The sequence below is a fragment of the Glycine soja genome, chromosome 4 (assembly GCF_004193775.1).
Source record: "Glycine soja cultivar W05 chromosome 4, ASM419377v2, whole genome shotgun sequence".
NCBI classification, from domain to species: Eukaryota; Viridiplantae; Streptophyta; class Magnoliopsida; order Fabales; family Fabaceae; genus Glycine; species Glycine soja.
Window position 1 is genome coordinate 36,495,692 of NC_041005.1, and position 21,459 is coordinate 36,517,150.

Sequence of the window (21,459 nt, forward strand, 5' to 3'; positions counted from 1 at the left end):
TAGCAACAATATGTTATCAAAGAGAAAAACTCTAGATGAGGGTTCACTATAATCAAGCAAGTCGGAGACCTAGCATGATCATAGATTCACCTCCACTCCTTATGTTCCCACGAACCCGGGTATATGGCTCCTTTTCAACTCACCGTGTGTGCAAATAGTGTTGGTGTTTGTGTGCATCAAATGAATAAATATTTACCTCATGCATACGTTTTAAAACACACTAAAAGCATCAAAGAGTTATATACATAAGAACATAAGATAAATAAAGGGAAACCAACAAAGGGGAAAGTCATGATAAAACATTGCACAAGATTAAATGGCCTAACTCTCTAAAAACAGTCCCCAGTGGAGTCGCCAACTGTCGCAACCTACCCTTCGGCGGGAGGGCGACGCATGACTCGCGGGTGCGTGTTCCAAGAATGGAATACGCGTGGAGTCGCCACCAACGTTTATTTGAGGAAAACATCAGAAAAACCGGAAAAGACGTGATCTACGAACCCTAAGTGAAAAGTTAGGGAGTTGTATTTACGCACGGGGAAGGTATTAGCACCCCACGCATCCATCACAAGAGACGGCAGCCTTTAATCAAATGTGCAAATATGAGTTCAATTTATATTCTTTTCCCTTTTTACGTTCTTATGTCTTTTTTATGCCTTTTTATGTTTTTATCTTTTTGTGGTCGACAAGGGCGTTTCCCTTTGCTCCTACGTATTCCTCAATTGTGATAAGAAAATCATATCTACTTAGTTCTTTTGTGAACAAAGCGTTTTGGTTAAGTTATTTTTTATCCTTTTTTGCAAGATATGTTTTTATTAAATGAAAGGTCATTTAAGGCGTTGGACCATTAGGCAATCTTTCGATTCTTTTGAAAAGTGAGAAAACATTAAGGCATTGGACCATTAATGATTTCTTTATTTTTGAAAGAGGTAACAAAGTTACATATTAATTTTAGGCTTTTTAGAAATCTACACTTAACCAATAAAAGCGGAAAAGACCATTTCAAGGCGTTGGACCTTTGAAAATGGCTTTTTTTAGACGATGACAAAAGTTTGGTTTATGAATTGATTTTAGCCTTAGTTTCACTTTGGTTATTAGTCAATTCAATTAAGAAAGAGAAATCCCTAAGAAAAACGTCTGATTGATTTTTTTTTATTTTACTAAAAGATATTTTTGATTATTATATTATTATTTTACCTCTTTTTGGTTTCTAACGTGGTTACGGCATGATCGAACGGTCAGATTTCATTTTAATAGAAATTAACGGATGTTACAATTCAAATGATCGGTGGAAATTTATTTTATTTTTGATTAGGCGAGAAAATGACTTAAGTAAATGACTGAAGCACGTCATAAGGGGGTACGGAATGTAAATGAAATGAAAATAAAAGCACGTGAAAACAAATGAGGACCACTAAGGGTACATAGAATGAGTTGAAAAGTTTGATTTCGGGAACTTACCGGTTAAAGACAAAAGAACGACAAAGAACGAACGAAGAATGTCAAAGAACGGTTAAAAATCTTCGCGAAATCACCCACGGAAACGTTACGGAAGCGCCTCGGCTTAGATTTTCTTCACAGAAACAATTTTTCTCACTATTTTTAAGTGAATCTCAGATACCAGGAGGGTTGAACATTTTTGTTCTTCCCTCCTTCCCCTATTTATCGGAAAAGGAAGGAGATGCTTGCCACCCAGCTCGCCCAGGCGAGCTAGGTTGCTTCCTCTAGAAGCAATCGCCTTCTGGAGGAACATCCTAGAAGGCCCAAGTGGGCCTGGTTGCTATTTGAACCCCCATTTTTACTAAATACACCCCCTGCCTTTTTTGGTGATTCTTTTTCCGTAAAGTTACGGAAACTTACGAATTTCGTAACGATACTTGTTTTCTTTCCGTAATGTTGCGGAACCTTACGGATTACGTAATCATCCCTTTTTTGCCTTCCATAACGTTACGAAACTTTACGGATTACGCACTAACACTTCCTTTTAATTTCTGGCATGTCACGAAACTTCACGGATTGTGCTACAACGCTTTTCTTTTGGCTTCCGACATGTCTCGGAACTTCACAAATTGCCTAACGATGGGTTCCAAATACCTCGAAGTGATCAAATGAGGGTCGCATCCCAACAACGTATGGTCCCCGGACAAAATTAGGGTATGACAGAGAACAATGAGGAAGAGGAAATGGAGGAAGGAATTTGCGTTTCTTGAGTCTCGGAATGCCGTTGGCTTCAACTCGAAGAGCCCTTTCGCTACTTTGATGGTTCCACCATTAGAAGGAGTTATTTGAAATTTCAATCTATTCAAATGAAAGAGAATGAAAAAAGATGAAGTTTGGGCTCTGTGGGGAGTGATTTGGACAAGAAATGAGTGAGATATGGTAGAAAGAAGAATTGGGAATGAGGGTTTTCGAGAAAATGAGAAGTTGCAGTTTTCAGATTTAGAAGTCTGAATATATAGGAGCAGGGACGCGTTATAATCGATTACAACATTTAGTAATCGATTACACCTTACTTAACTGCCTGTAATCGATTAGACTACTGTGGTAATCGATTACCAGAGAGCATTTTAGTCAAAAACTAAATGCTGAATGACTTTTAAGGGAAAAGGGATTTGAATGAATATCAAAATACTTTCTTAAAGAAAATATATATTAAAAATACTTTATGAATGAATCTTAATCAAGTAATTCACATATCATGTTCAAAATCATGCATAATCATTTAAAGGAAACATATATATATATATATATATATATATATATATATATATATATATATATATATATATATATATTCAATTATATCACAATAATCAACACAAGTATTAAAGGAGACTTTATGCTTTGAGAAAGAAAATTAACTCAATCAAGAACATATAAATACATACTCACAAATTCAATCAATTAAGACAAACAAATAAAATTTTGTTAGTCATCATAATCAAAATTAATTCAAAGGAAAATTTCAACCAAAATAAAATTTTAAAAGAGAACAATTTTGATGTTACCTTTTTCATGATTAAAGTATCTAGATCTTCAAAGATGGAAGTCATACTTTTACTTTTTGCTTAATCTTCTTGAGAGATGTTCTCATCACTCTCATAGTCCTTGGTTAGAAGGTTGATTTCCTTCTCTGAACCATCGAATGAGTCATTGTCATCCTATGCAATGTATGCCTTCTTGGTCCTTCTTTCTTCATACCTTTTCTTATCACTTTTCTTAGGCCATTCCTCATTTGAGGGACAATTTGCTTTAATGTGACCAAGTTGGTTGCATTTGTAGCATTTAAGAATTTGAGAGTCTTCTTGAGATCTTCTTCCATTGTTGAAGTTTTGACGCCTTTTGATTCTTCTTTTCTTGACAAATTTTTGAAACTTCTTTACAAATAGTGAGAAGTCTTCTTCATCTTCTGATTCTTCTTCTTCATTTTCTTCTTGCATTGATATGGAGGCTTTAAGTGCTATACTTCTTTTATTTTTGTCAGTTTCTTCATTTTGATTAAGACATTGGAGTTCCATTTCATGTTCCTGCAATTTTCCAAACAAAGTAGCAAGAGACATAGAGGAAAGATCTTTTTGATTAATATGTTGGAGATCCATTTCATGTTCCTGCAATTTTCCAAACAAAGTAGCAAGAGACATAGAGGAAAGATCTTTACTTTCAAAAATAATAGTTACCTTAGGCTGTCATTCCCTACTTAAGCATCTTAAAACTTTATTAATTAGATCATCATTAAGGAAGATTTTTCCTAAAGAGGCAAGATGGTTGACTATATGTGTGAATCTTTTTTGCATGCTATGGATGTTTTCATTAGGGTTCATCCTAAACAATTCATATTCATGTGTAAGGGTGTTGACTTTAGATCTTTTCACATCAGTGGTGCCTTCATGTGTAAGTTGGAGAGTATCCCACATTTCCTTGGCATTTGTGCAACTTGACACTCTAAAATACTGATATATTCCTAGGGCTGAAGTAATAATGTTTTTGGCTTTAAGATCATACTGGATTCTTCTTCTATCTTATTCAGTCCACTTATCTCTAGGTTTTTGTGTTGTGGTGCTAGTGCTTACATCTACTACAGTGGGTATGTAGGGTCCTATTTCTATTGCTTCCCAAATGTTTAAATCTATGGCTTCAATGAAAATCTGCATACGGGTTTTCCAATAGTGGTAACCCTCACCATTGAAGATAGGTGGCCTATGGATGGAATTTCCTTCAGGAAACAAAGAATTTGAAGAGGCCATGAATTTTGAAGTGGTTAAACTTTCTACAAGATACCTGCTCGGACACCACTTGTTGGATCAAGTGGCCTCAGAATAATTCAGAAGGGGGGTTGAATTAATTATTAATGTGCCTTGACTAATTAAAAAACTATCCTTCTTAATGTTACTAGATTTAATTATGCTTTTACTACGTTAAGAATGTAAAGAATAGAAAAAGAAACTTAACCAAAAGTAAAAGTGATAATTAAAGTGCACAGCGGAAATTAAAGAGTGTAGGGAAGAAGAAGACAAACACAAGAGTTTTATACTGGTTCGGCAACAACCCGTGCCTACATCAAGTGCCCAAGTGACCTGCGGTCCTTGAGATTTCATTTCAAACTTGTAAAATCCTTTACAAGCAAAGATCCATAACGGATGTACCCTCCCTTGTTCTCTTTGAACAACCAAGTGGATATACCCTCCACTTGAACTGATCCAAGAGATGTACCCTCTCTTGTTCTCAGTTACAACAACCCAAGTAGATGTACCCTCTACTTGTACCGCAAAGGATGTACCCTCCAATGTGTTAAGACAAAGTTCTCAGGCGGTTATTCCTTTGAAACTTTGTGAAGGGGAAACAAAAGATATCTCAGGCGGTTAGTCCTTTGAAATATTTTGTTCATGGGAAAGGGAAGAATCAAAAGAATTTTCAGACTGTGTCGTTTTGAATTCTTTGACAAGGGAGAAGGGAGACACAAAAGAATTCAAGCGGTTAATCCTTTGTTCTTTTGGAAAAGGGAGAAGAGAGACACAAAAACAATTCAGGCGGTTAGTCCTTGTCGAATTCTTTTTGGCAAAGGGAGAAGAGAGACACAAAAGAATTCAGGCGGTTAGTCCTTTGTTCTTTCGGAAAAGGGAGAAGACAGACACAAAAAGAATTCATGGCGGTTAGTCCTTGGCGAATTCTTTTTGGCAAAGGGAGAAGAGAATGAAAAAGATGAATAACACACTTTTGTTTTCTATGAAAGAACAAGGTTTGGAAACCAGAAAACTTACAAAGTTTTTTGGCAAAGAAAGAAGAAGAAGAAGAAGTTCAAAGAGATGTTCAAAAGTTATTCTAAAGAATTGTTCAAAAATTTATTGAAATACAAGTCAAGGTCTTGCTTTTATAGACTCTTCATGTCTGGTAAAGAAAACCATTGGAAGAGGTACATCTTTTGATTTTTATTCAAAACTTGTCACTGGTAATCGATTACCAAAACCATGTAATCGATTACAAAGCATTTTATGAAAAGATATGACTCTTCACAATTGATTTTGAATTTCAACGTTCAGATGCACTGGTAATCGATTACCAATATCTTGTAATCGATTACACCATTTTGATGTCAATTGGAACATTGCAAATTCTGTTGAAAACTTTTGAAATGAAACTTTGCCACTGGTAATCGATTACTGGAAACTGGTAATCGATTACCAGAGAGTAAAAACTCTGGTAACTTAGAAAATTTTGAGAAAAACTCTTTTGAAAAACAAAATTGTGCTATGTTTATTTTTTGAAAAATCTTTTGAATACTTCCCTTGTGAAGTGTTCTTGATTTCTTCTCTTGAATCTTGAATTCATCTTCTCTTGAATCTTGAAATCAAACTTCTCTTGATTCTTGAAACTTGTTGACTCAATTTTGAAATCATTCTTTTGGGCTTTTTGTCATCATCTTTGTTATTATCAAAACTACTTGAATCAACTTGATTCATCATCATGAAGCTTGCTTCTACAGAATGGGGCCGAAACAAGTTCTGAGGGGCTTTATGGTGTAGCAACAGTGAACTCAAGCTTCGAAGGGCCAAAAGGGACGAGCCGAGGGTGGAAAGTATGATATTAGAGTACAAGTTGAAGGCTTGTCAAAGGTCGAAGAGGAGCTTGACTGAAAAGTTGAGTAGGACGGAAGAGAACATGTGGGGAATCATTGGCCAGTATAAAGAGAATCTAAATCTAGCTGCTAGCCATGAGCAAAGACTGGAGGAAGAGCATGCAAAAGTATCGGCTCTGCAAGCGGAAAGGGAAGCAAGAGAGAGAGTGATAGATTCGTTACACAGAGAAGCCATGATGTGGATGGATAGGTTTGCTTTCACTCTGAACGGGAGTCAAGAGCTTCCAAGACTGTTAGCCAAAGTCAAGGCAATGGTGGGCGTGTACTCGGCTCCCGAGGAAGTTCATGGGCTTTTCGATTATTGTCAGCATATGATCGAGTTGATGTATCACATAATTAGGAACCGCTGAGGTGTTTGCATTTATGCTTTGACTATTGACAAGATAAACAATATTGTCCTTTAATGAAAATGAGATTTGATTCAACCCTATGTCTCTACTGAAATTTCTGCATGGGTTCAATACTTCAACAACTTATCATTGTCATGCATTCATGTTTAGTTTGTTGTCGCATTACTCATTGTATTTTGTTCTTTTAGCAGTTATAGTCAAAGTAAACACCATAACCAAAAAAGACAAACACTATTTATGGCACCCCTATCGAATCTGTTCCAAAACTAAAATCATGGTTGAGATAGAAGAAGTGCAAGAGTAAATGAAGGCCGATATAGAGGCCATGAAGGATCAAATGACCTCCATGATGGAGGTCGTGTTAAGTATGAAACGAATGAAGGAGAACAACGCGGCCACACCTGCCGCCACCAGTGTCGCTGCTGAGGCGGATCCAACCCATCCATCTGCCATAAACCAAACAAGCCAACCAACCCCGGGCATGGTAGGTCAGGGAGGAGAGGTGTTAGGCAGCACGGGTGGTCCCCACATGGGGAAAATAGGAATTCTTTAGCATATGGCTTACCTCCCAACTACACACCACCCAATGCAGTGCACACGCCCAACGAGAATGCCAACCACTTTGTTCTCGTTCCCCTTAAAGGCCAACAATCGAAGTTGGGACATGCACCTTTCGCTCACCCTGTGGGAAACTTTTTGTTATAAAATGATGTCCTTTGGGCTCAAGAATGCTGGGGCAACTTACTAGCGGGCTATGGTAGCATTATTCCATGACATGATGCACAAGGAAATTGAAGTCTACATGAATGATATGATTGCCAAGTCAAAAACCGAGGAGGAACACCTTGTCACCTATGAAAGTTGTTCAAGAGGCTGCGTAAGTACCGATTAAGGTTAAATCCCGCAAAGTGCACTTTCGGGGTCAAGTCTGGAAAGTTGCTCAGTTTTATCGTAAGCCAAAAAGGGATAGAGGTAGTCCCGGACAAAGTGAAAGCCATCCTCGAAATGCCCGAGCCACGCACCAAGAAGCAAGTCAAAGTTTTCCGAGGACATTTGAACTACATAGCGAGGTTCATATCACAACTAACCGCCACTTGTGAGCCTCTCTTCAAGCTATTGCGTAAGAACCAATTTGTCCAATGGGACGACGACTGCCAAGTGGCATTCGAAAGGATTAAGTCGTGCCTTATGAACCCTCCAGTGCTTGTGCCACCAGTGCCAAGAAGACCCCTTATCCTATATATGACTGTGTTTGATGAGTCGATGGGGTGTATGTTGGGGCAACATGACGAATCCGGGAAAAAGGGAGTGGGCCTTCTATTACCTAAGCAAAAAGTTCACAACGTGTGAGATGAACTACTCTTTGCTCGAAAGGACATGTTGTGCCCTGGTGTGGGCAGCCCACCGTCTAAGGTAGTACATGCTGAACTACACCACTTGGTTGGTGTCCAAAATGGACCCAGTCCAATACATCTTCAAAAAACCTGCTCTCACCGGACGGATAGCTCAGTGGCAGGTTCTACTGTTAGAATTTGACATTGTTTATGTCACTCGAAAGGTGATAAAGGGGAGGGCCTTGGCAGATTACCTGGCTCAACAGCCCATCAATGACTACCAGCCTATGCATCCAGAATTCTCGGATAAGGACATCATGACCTTGTTCAAGGAGGAAGTAGAGGATGAAGATAGGGACAAATGGATTATATGGTTTGACGACGCGTCAAATGCAATAGGCCATGGAGTTGGGGCGGTTTTGGTTACCCCCGATGATCAATGTATATCCTTCATGGCTAGGTAGGGTTTTGACTGCACGAACAACATGGCGGAGTGAGAGGCGTGCACCCTTGGGATTCAAGCGACAATTGACTTCAAGGTCAAGTTGCTCAAGGTATATGGGGACTCAGCGTTGGTAATCCACCAGTTGAAAGGAGAATGGGAGACCAGGGATCATAAGTTGATACCCTACCAGGCCTACATCTGGAAACTAATAGATGGTTGATGCCCTTGCCACTCTAGCGTCCATGTTCCAACTCACCCCGCACGGGGATTTGTCATACATCGAATTCAGATGTCGTAGCAAGCCTGCACACTACTGCTTGATAGAAGAAAAGCAAGATGGTAAACCTTGGTACTTTGATATCAAACGATACATTGAAGACAAGGAATACCCACGGGAGGCCTCTGACAACGACAAAAGAACGTTATGAAGGTTGGCAACCAACTTTTTCCTATGTGGAAATATCCTATACAAGAGGAACCATGATATGGCTTTGCTTCGATGTGTGGATGCCAGAGAGCCTAAGAAAATGCAAGTAGAATTGCATAAGGGATCCTTTCGAACACATGCCAACGGACATGCCATGGCCCGAAAGATTCTGAGGGTAGGGTATTACTGGCTTAATATGGAAAACGATTGTTGCATCCATGTGAGGAGATGCCACAAGTGCCAGGCCTTCACCGATAATGTCAATGCTCTACCCATGCCTTTGAAAATCTTGGCAGCACCTTGGTCGTTCTCTATGTGGGGTATAGACATGATTGGAGCTATTGAGCCCAAAGCTTTGAATGGACATCGCTTCATTTTGGTCGCCATTGACTACTTCACCAAATGGGTCAAAGCGGCTTCGTATGCCAGTGTGACTAGGAGTGTGGTGGTTAGGTTCATCAAGAAAGAGATAATTTGTCGGTATAGGTTGCCCAGGAAGATTATCACCGATAATGCAACCAATCTGAACAATAAGATGATGAAGGAAATGTGTGAGGATTTCAAGATCCAACACCATAATTCTACGCCTTACAGGCCCAAGATGAATGGGGCAGTTGAGACTGCTAATAAGAATATCAAGAAGATAGTTCAGAAGATGATCGTGTCATACAAGGATTGGCACGAGATGCTCCCCTTCGCATTGCATGGTTATCGAACTTTGGTGCGCACATCGACTGGGGCAACCCCTTTCTCTTTGGTGTACGGGATGGAGGTTGTGCTTCCATTTGAAGTAGAGGTTCCTTCTTTGAGAATTCTAGCCAAATCGGGGTTGGAAGAATAGGAATGGGCCCAAACTCGCTTTGATTAGTTGAATCTTATAGAAGGTAAAAGGCCCATAGGGGGAAGTGGGCTCCGAATTATGAAGGACCTTTTGTTGTGAAGATGGCATTTTCAGGAGGGGCATTGTTGCTTGCCGGCATGGATGATGAAGCATTGCCTTCGCCCGTGAATTCCGATATTGTCAAACGATATTATGCATAATGCCTAGGGCAGCTATAAGGTTCAACACATGATTGTTCTCCAAGGACTCATTGGGTTCTCCAAAGTCTTAAAATCCTTTCTAAACCATGATCGCAACATTAATAAATGTGGATTAATGATTTGCATCTTAACCTTCTGTGTTGTGTCTTTTACTTCTTATTGTCCAAGAACACACATTCTCGATGTTGCCCACTGAATCCAGAGCCATTTGGCTCAATCAACGGGGTGCTGTAAGCGTTTAATGTAAAATTGAACACTATAAGACTTGTTTAATTTTTGCACTTAAACATCCAAATCATAAGCATGCATGCACTCACATCTTGTCATCCTGCGAATCAGAGGATGAATAAAGAGTAATTTTGAGTGATGGTCAATACCACACCAAAATTGAGACAAGGGTAAGTGAAAGGTAATGCAGGCGTTTTGTGGTATTGTTTCACATTTGTTGCATGATGCCATTTCCTTTGTCCAAAGCTTAGGGGTAGGTACAAGCAGGTGCTAGGCCCATGATCAATTAATCATCATCCTGCGTCCGGCTAAAGAAGTTAAAGAAGCGCTCCTAGGAGGCAGCCTAGTATCTCTAATTTTGCTCTTTAAAATTCTTGCTTTTATTTATTTGTTTTCTTGAATTATATTTAAATTTACCTAAGTTTATTTGCAACTATAGGATTTTAGAAAATATATACCTAACAAGGAATAATCCAAATTTTTGTAAAGGGGTTTTGCAAATAAATAAATAAATTAAATTAGCTCGCCTGGGCGAGCGTGTCTGACATTGGTTTTAAAAAAGGTGGTGAAACCATTCTTCACCCCATTTTCTTCCCCAAGACTCAAAGGCTATCAAGAGCTTATGGGAGTCATGTTTCCAGCAGCCCCAAGCAAGCCATTGTGCCTTTTTGCTTTCATTTTCTGCACTTTTGTTCATCTCCTACATCCCCTTTGAATTTTAGCTTTCCATTATGGTATTTTAGTGCTTTGGTTGTCATATTCTTTGCAACTTTGTGGGGCATTTTGTTTATGAATCCATGCTTTTCTTGTTTGATTTGGGGGCTGTAAGGGATGGCCCTAGGCCTACCTTGGATTCTAGTATGAATTGGCATGTCATATTATCCCCGTTCCTTATTTTTTTCATGCTTGAACATGTGCCCACCAACCGTTCGGTGAAATGCCTCAATGACCTTTGCATGTGTTATTGTAAAGTTTGAATTGTGGGGTAAGTTTGTGCATGTATGACTGTCATTTGGAAGGTGTGGACAACTTAGGTTGTTAGATTAAAATTCCCAAAGCATGAGTTAGGCATAGAAATGTAAGTTTTGTCTTGGATGCAAAAATGTATGAATTACATGAATATGGGAGCATGATTGTTTGGATTTAGACTAATATTTGAACTTGCTACACCATGATGGGCACCTTGCATCTAGGTAGCTAAAATTCTTTTCAAAAAAATATATGTATATATATAGATATATATCATAAAATAACATGCACTAATGTATGATTGTTTCCTAATTGCACGGTGGCACTTGCATTTGGTGGAAAGAGATATGCACCATTCAAGTTTGTTTGGCATTTTTTGTGTTTGAGATAAATGAAATGATGATTTGTATTTCATGCAAACTAAATTTGTGAATGTGTCCTCTCAGGAAATGGCTCCAAAGAAGCTTCCAACTAAAAGGGCAAGGAAAGATGCCGCTGGAGAAGGTTCCAGTGTTGCCCCACATATATCTATATATCTATATATCTATATATATACATATATTTTTTTGATATATTTATATATATATATATAAGGGTTGGTCGTTCCTCAAGGAGAGGCGGGTCCAGTTGAGAAAAGGAAAGTATGCCGAATTCTAGGAGGAAATTGCCAGGAGGCAGTGGACTCAATTTGTGGCACCCATGGCGAAGTATGATCCAGAAATAGTCATGGAGTTCTACGCCAATGCATGGCCCAAGGAGGAGGGAGTCAGGGAAGAGCGCTCTTGGGTGAAGGGCCAATGGATCCCCTTTGATGAGGATGCCATTAATCAGTTCTTGGGGCATCCATTGGTCTTGTAGGAGGGCCAACTCTGCGAATTCAATCAGAGGAGGAGCCAGGCCTCGGGGTTCGATGAGGAGGCCATCAGCCATCAGCTGTGTGTTCTAGGGCAGGACTTTGCTCGAAGTGTGGCGGGGAGACGGGTGCGGATCATGCACACTAGCATGACCACCCTGACATAGATTTGGATGACATTGTTGCTCAGCAGCATCCTCCCCAGCAATCATAATTCCGACCTCCCCCTACTGAAGTGCCAGCTGGTCTATGCCATTTTGACCCAGGTGAGTGTTCACGTGGCCCAGTTAATCTCATATGCCATATACCAATTTGCAAGGATCACGCCTCCTAGACATCCAGTGGACCCAAAGAAGTCCAACAGAGTATTGGGGTTTCCAGCTTTGATCACGGGCCTTTTCCAATTCTATGGGGTGCCGGTCACTCCCACAAAGCTTATTCAGCCTCCCATCAACAGGGCCTTCATAGAGAAATATTGCATGCCAAGGCAGGCATAGAAGTAGCAGAAGTAGGACCAGTAGCAACCAGTCGCAGATGCGCCACCACCACCTCTACGATAGCCACCATCCCTGGAGTCCATCTCTGCTCACCTGTGGAGGATAGAGCTCCAGATGCACGCATATATGCAACATGTGACTGGCCAGCAGGCGGCTAATCATAGGGGTCAGGTGCAGTTGAATGAGAGCTTCTACCGGTACACCTTGCACCAGCAGAGCCAGGACCCCAAACCTTTCCCGTGGCCTACCCCCGAGCAGTTCGGGGCCACAGTTGCATGGCCTGGAGATGAGCCCGATTTTTGGACAGGGGCAGGACCTGCAAGGGCCCCTAGAGAATAGGATGGAGCTCAGGAGGATGATGATATGGCTGATGTGCTGGACTACTTCCTTTGAGGAGGCGGAGTTGCTTGGCTGAGATCGCCTAAAATCTATGATTTCGTCTTTATTTTGTTGTTATCGCTTATAGTTTTTATTTGTTATCTCATTTTGATAGACCTGGACTTTATGTTATCGCTTTCAATTTTTGTTATCTCATTGTGATGAACTTTACCGCTTCTAGCGTATTGTCATACTATTGCATTGTGATGGTTTGTCTGAATCAAGAAAACTAAAAAAAAATAGGGTCTTGTGTATTGGTTTCTTTTCATTCACACGCCTTTTGTTCCTTTGATAAAGTGTAGTCTTAGGTAACAAATTTGCCTAGGTTACAAACCTTTTCTAAAACAATCTACAAAAAAAAGAGGCTAAGGAAAAAACAACTAAAAAACAACACGCTTTTGAAAAAAAAGGGGGGAAATGACCACCAGTTTTCTTTGGAAAATTCACGGATCAAAACACAAAGGTTTTTGAAAAAAAAAAGAAATGTGTACCTAGAGGGTGAACGCGATGAAAGATTTTCCCGAATGTCAAATGGACTCGGATGTTTGAATGACTTGATAAAAAGAGCGATCTTTGAAACACTGGTTTGATTTGAATGGGAAAACAAATCCTAAACCTTAGTGTTTGCATAGCCACAAAGCCTTATGTTTGAGTGTCCACATGGATGTGTGTGATGACTGATTTTGCATGAATTTCTAATTATCATAATATGCGTTTCACGGAAATGATATGGACATTCCCTTATTTCTGAGCCATTTGCTGAACAGATATCTCGACATAAATCATGTCCCACCATGTGCAGGCCTTTTGAGCCAAACGTCGACTTTTTAGCCATAACCTTGACCTAGGATGGAAATTTCCAACCTTACCCTAGGAAGAGAGAACAAAAGGATCTTCGAAGAGAAGATTCTCTTACCTTGGGTTAGAGACGTGCGTCAAAAGAAAGGGCAAAAGAAGAAAAAAAAAAAGAGAAAAGAAAAAGAGAAAGGAAAAAAGAAAAAGAGTCAATCAATCAAAGATTGAAGAAAAGCGAAGGAAAATAGAAAGAAGAAAAAAAAAGGGTTCTTTGGACTAGACAATGTCTAAACAATGTGCAAAATTGTCAAAAGAGAAAAATATAAAAGAAGAGCAATAATAACTTGGTTGAAACCTGGAGGGGTAAAACGATCACTTGCTTTAGTTGCAAAGCAAATCTTTGTGTCCACTTTTGTTTCGTGCCGAACCAAAGAAAAAAGGAAACAAAAAGGGGAAAGGCCCGAACAGCCAAAGCAAAATTTCCTACCAAAATCCAACCCTATAAGTCCTATCGATCCATTGATTGTGCACATTATATTTGATTTGATGGGAAATGACTTGCAAAGTCAATCTACGATATATCTGTGGTTTGGAATTAAGATGAAACACTTGTCTGTGTGAAATTTTATACACCTTGAGCAATTTTCCTCTATTCAGTTGGGCCTAGTGTTTCTTCTAATGCTTTTTTAGAAACAAAATGCTATTATCTTAAATCTCATTTTTGGTTATGAGAAATTCTATCCGCATGCTTTCATTCCCCAGTAGTCACATTTGTTTTTTCTTCAAAAAAATATATGTTGTTTTGATCGGTTTGAGGGTTTGTTTCTTTACTGAGCGTGTTCGCGTTTTAGTGAAAGATTTCAAAGACTTCAATGTCTTTTGTCAAGACTATCACAATCTGTTTTGCTTTTCAAAGACAATCAGAGTCTTTTGTCTTGCGGAGACTATCAATGTCATCTGCTCTTTACTTTTCAAAGACTATCAGAGTCTTTTGTCTTGCAAAGACTATCAATGTCATCTACCCTTTTATTTTTTTTCAAGACTATCACAGTCTTCTTTAGTTTTCGAAGACTATCAGAGTCTTCTGCAGAGACTATCAATGTCACCTAATTTCGTCCGGGGATTATTATTTGATGATACAAACCTTTGATTGGCCGCTTCGAGATATTTGGAACCCTTTGTTGCACAATATGTGAAGTCCCGAGACGTGGCAAAAATCAAAAGGAAGCAGGCTTACGCGATCCGTGAAAATTCCGTAATGTGACGGAAGTCGAAAGGAGGTGTTTTTTCGCAATCCGTGAGTTTTCGTAACTTCTTCAAAAGCTAAAAAAGAGTAGATACATAATCCGTAAGGATTCGTAACCTTGCGGAAGGAAAATAAGTATCGTTACGAAATTCGTAAAGTTTCGTAACGTTACGGAAAAAAAATTACCAAAAAAGGTAAGGGGAGGTGCATTTAGTAAAAAGGGGGGTACAAATAGCAATCAGGCCCACTTGGGCCTTCCAGATTCTTCCTCCAGAAGGCTGTTGCTTCTGGAGGAAGCAACCTTGCTCACCTAGGCGAGCTGGGTGGCAAGCTCCTCACCTATTTTGCAATAAATAGGAGGAGGAGTGAAGGGAGAAGGGGTTCAGCCTTCTTGGCACTTCTTATTCTCTCGAAATTGCTGAGGAAAATTGTTTTCGTGAAGAAAATCCAAGCCGAGGCGCTTCCGTAACATTTCCGTGAGTAATTACGCGAAGATTTTCAACCGTTCTTCGACAATTATCGTTCGTTATTCGTTTTCTTCAGTCTTCAACGGGTAAGTACCTCAAACCGAGCTTTTCAATTCATTCTATGTACCCGTGGTGGTCCACATTTTGTTTCATGTATTTTTATTCTCGTTTTCATTTGCTTTCTATACCCCTTTTTGACGTGCTTCAGTCATTTATTTAAGTCATTTCTCGCCTAATCTAAAAATAAAATAAATTTCCACCGATCATTTGAATTGTATCATCCGTTAATTTCTGTTAAAATGAATTTCGACCGTTCGGTCGTGCCGTAACCACGTTGGAAATCAAAAAAGAGGTAAAATAATAATATAATAATAAAAAATATCTTTTAGTAAAATGAAGCGGAAAAATAAATCGGACGTTTTCTCTTTGGGATTTCTCATTCTTAATTGAATTGACTAATAACTAAAGTGAAACTAAGGCTAAAATCAACTCGTCTAGTCAAGCTCGTCCACAAAAAATAGGATTTTGAAAGTTTATCATTTCAGTTTCTTACCAAGTAAAAAGGATCATTTTTAAGGTTCAACACCTTAAAATGATCACAAATTCAAGTAAAAATAATAGCTTGATTCACCCTTAAGAAAGAACTACGTAGGTCTGATTTCCTCTTCGATGGGGGGTACGTAGGAGCAAAAGCCCCGCTTTTGTCGACCTCAAAAAATAAAAAGAAATAAAAGTTAAGGTAATACAATTTCCACAATTCTAAAAAATAGGTTGTTGTCCTTTGAGACAAACGTGAGAGGTGCTAATACCTTCCTCAAACATAAATACAACTCCCGAACTTAGAATTTTCATTTTGACCGGTTTCCTTCGGTTTTTTCCGATGTTTTCCACAAATAAACGTTTGCAGCGACTCCGCGCATCTTTCCTCCTTTGGAAAGCGCACCCTTGAGCCTTTTGCGCTCGCCCACAAAAGGGCACGTTGCGACAGTTGTTGAGTCCACTGGGGATCTTTTTGTGAGTTAGGCCTATTTTAAGGAATTGTGGATTTGTGAAACTTTGTGTGTGCATTTATTGAATTGTGTAAAATGTAAATAACTGTTGTCTATTTTGCATTCTTTACACTGCATTCTAAGCACCCACGGGTTTGAGTAAAAAAGGGGCCCTACACCCGGGTTCATGGGAATTTAAGGAGTGGAGGTGAATCTATCATCATGCTAGGTCTCCGACTTGCTTGATAATAGTGAAACCTCGTCTAGAGCTTTCTCTCTTTATAATATGTTGTCGCTGGTATTCCATACCGCTACAATATTATTATCTTGAGTGATGATACCTCTAGAAAATGGCCGTGTGAGTTATGAAGCATTGGGAGTAGTTATTAGAGATCCTAGATACTATCCTGTAGGTCCCTAAAATAGGGGCACGGAGCAAACACGCTGCGTGCCATTTTAAACACTGTCATGCATATAACCTAAAGGTCATATACGCCTTTGTTGTATGATTATTTGAGGATATTGTCATGTTGTGTAAATCCCCGTGTTGCGCTTTTGCGCATCTGCATCATGCCGTCACACATGCGTTGTATGTGGGTCTCATCTTTTGTCGTGGGAAGTCGGTAGATCCATATCGTCTTCTTAACTGCACACATGGGGCACTGCGCCCCCAAATGCGCAAGTAAGGAGAGATGATTTTCCGGGCTCTCGTGTCCATAAATGCATTCATATCATGCACCGCATAAACATCTCTTCAACATCATAATGAGCATATCGTTCCTGCATTTGTCTGTTATCACATTCCCATTTTGCATGAGTCATTGCATCATCATGCATATGCGTTCAACATACTTTTTGTTCTACATTTTTACTCATACATGATCCTTGTATTTTCCTCTACAAAACAAAAACAAAAAAAGAGAAAGCGCGAAAATTCACACTGCATTCTTAGTTGCATGTGTTAGGTACCATGAGCCAACCATGTTGGGATCATAAACCCATTTCTAAAATTAAAAAAAAACACACAAACAACAAAACAAAATGATTGAGCATGGTACCTAATGCGTGGTTAATTATGAAAGGATGTCTCTTCGGGCATCTCAATCTCATAATTACATTTTCCATGCATAGCATGCGTATTCTCGAGTCTTTCATCCCTATGAAATGTTGTTGAAGTATTGGCGATCAAAATTGTCATTCCCTGGGTTATGGGGTTGAACCAAGCTCGTGCTTTTATAAAAAGATTCATCGAGTCAAGTTGAAGTATGGAAGTAACCATCTTGCAAAAGTTGGGGCAAAAGGTGGATTGTGTTACATCATTGCTTCGGCTACTGTCAAACACGTTTAGGATTGTTAATATCCTTGTTACTTCCAGTTTCACCTTGACAAAGATGTCATGGACCAAGTTGAAAATCTAAATTGATTCAACCCCATGTAAAAATTCGCAATACTTCAACTAAGGATCATTCGCATACATCCATGCTTTTCATTGGTTGCATTGCTCATTACATTCTTTCCTTGAAAAAAAAAAGAGAGAGAACTTAATCATTGTTATAAAAAAGAAAAGAACCCGCTTTACGGCGCCCTTACCGAACCTGTGTTAGAGCTAGAGTAATGGGTAAAGCAGAGGAGGTGCAAGAGAAGGTGAAGGCCGACATGAAGGCCATGAAAGAGCAAATGGCCGCAATGATGGAGGCCATGATTAGTGTGAAGAAGATAATGGAAGCCAATGCGGTTGCAATTGCCGCTACCAGCGTTGTTGCTAAGGTGAACCTGACGTCCCCATCCGACATCAACCAAATGAACCATCCGGCCCCCATGATGTGCAAATTCAAAATGAGCACGCCTTCCTGCCATATGGTTTGCCTCTCAACTATACGCCACCCAATGTGGCGTACACTCCAAATGAGGATGTCAATAACTCCACTCCTATACCCATTGAGAGCCAACAAACCCCAAACTAATCATGCATATGTCTCTTAAACCGTGGGGGAGACACATGAAATTCCCCACCACAATCTAGCCGACCTCGAGCCTTGCCTCGGACAGGCCACTGAAAGGCAAGCAGTTGGTGATATACCCCTGCAAAACACTTTGGAGGGCCCTCAGTATCACCCACAACTACGCCTCTTGCATTCCACAACAAGTAAAAACCCTCATGCTATGGAAGAAATGGGAAAGTTGGATCATCTAGAGGAAAGGCTCAGGGCCACTGAAGGAGGTGAAGATTATGCCTTTGCTAACCTAGAAGAGTTGTTCCTAGTACCCAATATCATCACCCCTTCCAAGTTCAAGGTGCCAGACTTTGACAAGTACAAGGGGACTACTTGCCCCAAGAACCATCTAAAGATGTATTGTCGAAAGATGGGGGCATACGCAAAAGATGAGAAACTGCTGATACATTTCTTCCAAGAAAGTCTTACTGGAGGTAGCTGTTACCTGGTACACTAACTTGGAACCTTCCCGAGCCCATGCTTGGAAGGACCTAATGGTTGCCTTCGTTAGGCTGTGTCAGTATAATGGCTTCGGATAGGATGCAACTACAGAACATGTGCAAAAAGAGGGCACGGATCTTTCAAAGGATATGCCCAAAGATGGAGAGACTTGACAGCTCAAGTAGCGCCCCCAATAACAGAGAAAGAGATTATCACAATGATAGTAGACATGTTACCAGTGTTCTATTATGGAAGTGGTGGGTTATACACCTTCAAGCTTCGCTGATTTAGTTTTCACCGATGAAAGGATCAAAGCAGGTATGAAAAGAGGCAAATTAAATTATTCTGCTTGGATGAATGAAAAAAACTGGGGCAAGTGAAGAGGATGAGAAGGAGGGAGAAGCCCATGCTGTGACTGCCATTCCTATACAGCCAAGTTTCCCACCAACCCAACAATGTCATTACTTAGCCAATAACCAACCTTCTCATTACCCACTGCCCAGTTATCCACAAAGGCCATCCCTAAAACAACCACAAAGTCTGTCTACCGCACTTCCAATGACGAACATCACCTTTAGCACAATCCAAAAACACCAACCAAGAAATGAATTTTGCAGCGAGAAAGCCCGTAGAATTCACCCCAATTCCGGTGTCCTATGCTGACTTGCTCCCATATCTACTTGATAATTCAATGGAAGCCATAACCCCAACCAAGGTTCATCAACCTCCATTTCTCTGAGAATACGACTCGAACGCAACGTGTGCCTGTCATGGAGAAGCCCCGGGGCATTCCATTGAGCATTGTAGGGGCCCGAAGCGTAATGTGCAAGGTCTAATTGATGCGGGCTGGCTGAAATTTGAGGAGAATCGCGTGTAAATCCTGACATTGACAAGAGATGTCACACATGGGGCAATTTTGAAAGCTGTTGTTAGATGTCTCTAATGACTCATCAGGATTTTCAACTTTCACCGGAATTGGGTGCAAGCCATTGGTCTATTTGTTCAAGCGACCTGTGCTCCTGAGTTTGGACTTCCAAGACCGTTCAATCGGAGATTACTCGTCTTGCACGTTGGTGGGGCTGCCGTAAAACAACAAGTAAAGTTCAAAACAAATAAGTTTAAAAAAAAGGGAAAAAAAAAGAGAGGTTAAAAAAAAAGGGGCATTTGATTGACTGTCTTTTCAAGACGTTCATGTGACCTCATTTTATCATTCCAGAAAGTTTGTCTTTTTAGAGAGGAGTTATCAAGAATAGGATGTTGGACAAATGGCCTCAGTTACCTTAAGAAAAAAAAGGGGGTTGAATTAAGATACGAAGATTATTCCCCAATTAAACTTTCACTCTCTCTTTACGGATTAACAACGCACACAGGGACAACCCTTCCCTTCTGTTCAAGAATCCCCTACAACAAGAGACCAACGGTCTCTTAATCCCTTTTCAGAAATAAGAAGAAGAGAAGAAGAAATCTCTCTTAAAAGAGATGGATTGTAAAATGAAGATCAATCAAAATTCCTTATTAAATATGCAAGTGGTTGACCAAGGAATCTTTTTGAGGGGATAAGACATTTCAGTTCAGAAAAACTCTCTTAATCTTTTGAGAGGATGAAACTTTTTGGGCAATAAAAGCTCTCTTTAAATTCGTGTTTCCAAGTCACATATAAATAGACCTTTGATGGCCATTCATAAACCATTTGAACAGATGTGACTCTTGGAAATTATATTCTGAAAATCCCCTCTGGTAATCAATTACAAGACTTGTGTAATCGATTACAGGTTTTAAAAATTTGAATTAAAACGTTCAATAAACTGCTGGTAATCAATTACCGTCCATGTGTAATCAATTACACGTTATAAATTTTGAATTCAAATTTCTAGTGATTATTATAAACATTTTTCAGCTGCAGGTAATCGATTACCAGAGAGCAAATCTCAATTTGAAATGATAGAATTCTTTGGTCAAACCTTTTGTTTTTTTTCAATTTGGAAACTTCTTCCTAAAGATTCTAGAAATCAACTTGATCATATATTCATATATCTTGATTTTCTTGGATTCTTGTCTTGAATAAAACTTAGAAGCACTTGATCCTTTAGCATCATCAAGACATCAAAACATCTTGCTTCTACATAGGAGTCATTTGACTTAAATCCATCAACTAAAAAATCCTTCAACTATTTCTCATCCTTGGAAAATTCTTTTTGCAAGAATTAACTGCTTCTTTCATTCTTCCTCACTACGAGGTTGTGAAAACAAGACAACAATTGGTACCTCTAAGCCCTACACTGGGGCAATGAAAGGCACCATGCAAAAAACCTTAAGCGAACCTAGGGGCAGATTAGAAGTTCTCACCCAATAGGTTCCCAGCTACTAGGTCATGATGAAAGATAACAATTGGTACCTCAAAGCCTTACACTAGGGCAATAAGGGGCATCGTGCATGAGCCTCAAGTGAACATAGGGGCAGATCAAAGTCCTCACCCGTCGATGTTTTTAAACAAGAAAAAAAAAGGGGGGAGACAAACCCTGGAATTTCAATAGATTGATTAAACGTCAAACGGCTCCATTGTCGTCACTCCAAAATGGTCAAGTGACTAAATCAAACAGAACATACACTCTGAGGGAGTTCCTGGAAAGATTTGCAAAAGATAGGATAAGGTTGCATGAATTATCACCTTTTTCAAAAGGACAGTCAATCTGTGTTTTCCAAAAAAATTAAATCAAAATCAAAATCACAAAATAGGGAAAGAATGTCCTGAACATTATACAACTTTCCATTGCATTGCATTGTTTCATGTGCGGTCAGCATTACCAAATTTCACAATAAAGGTTGCATGCGTCTGCATCCCTAAAAATCATGTTAACTGCATAGATTTCCTACA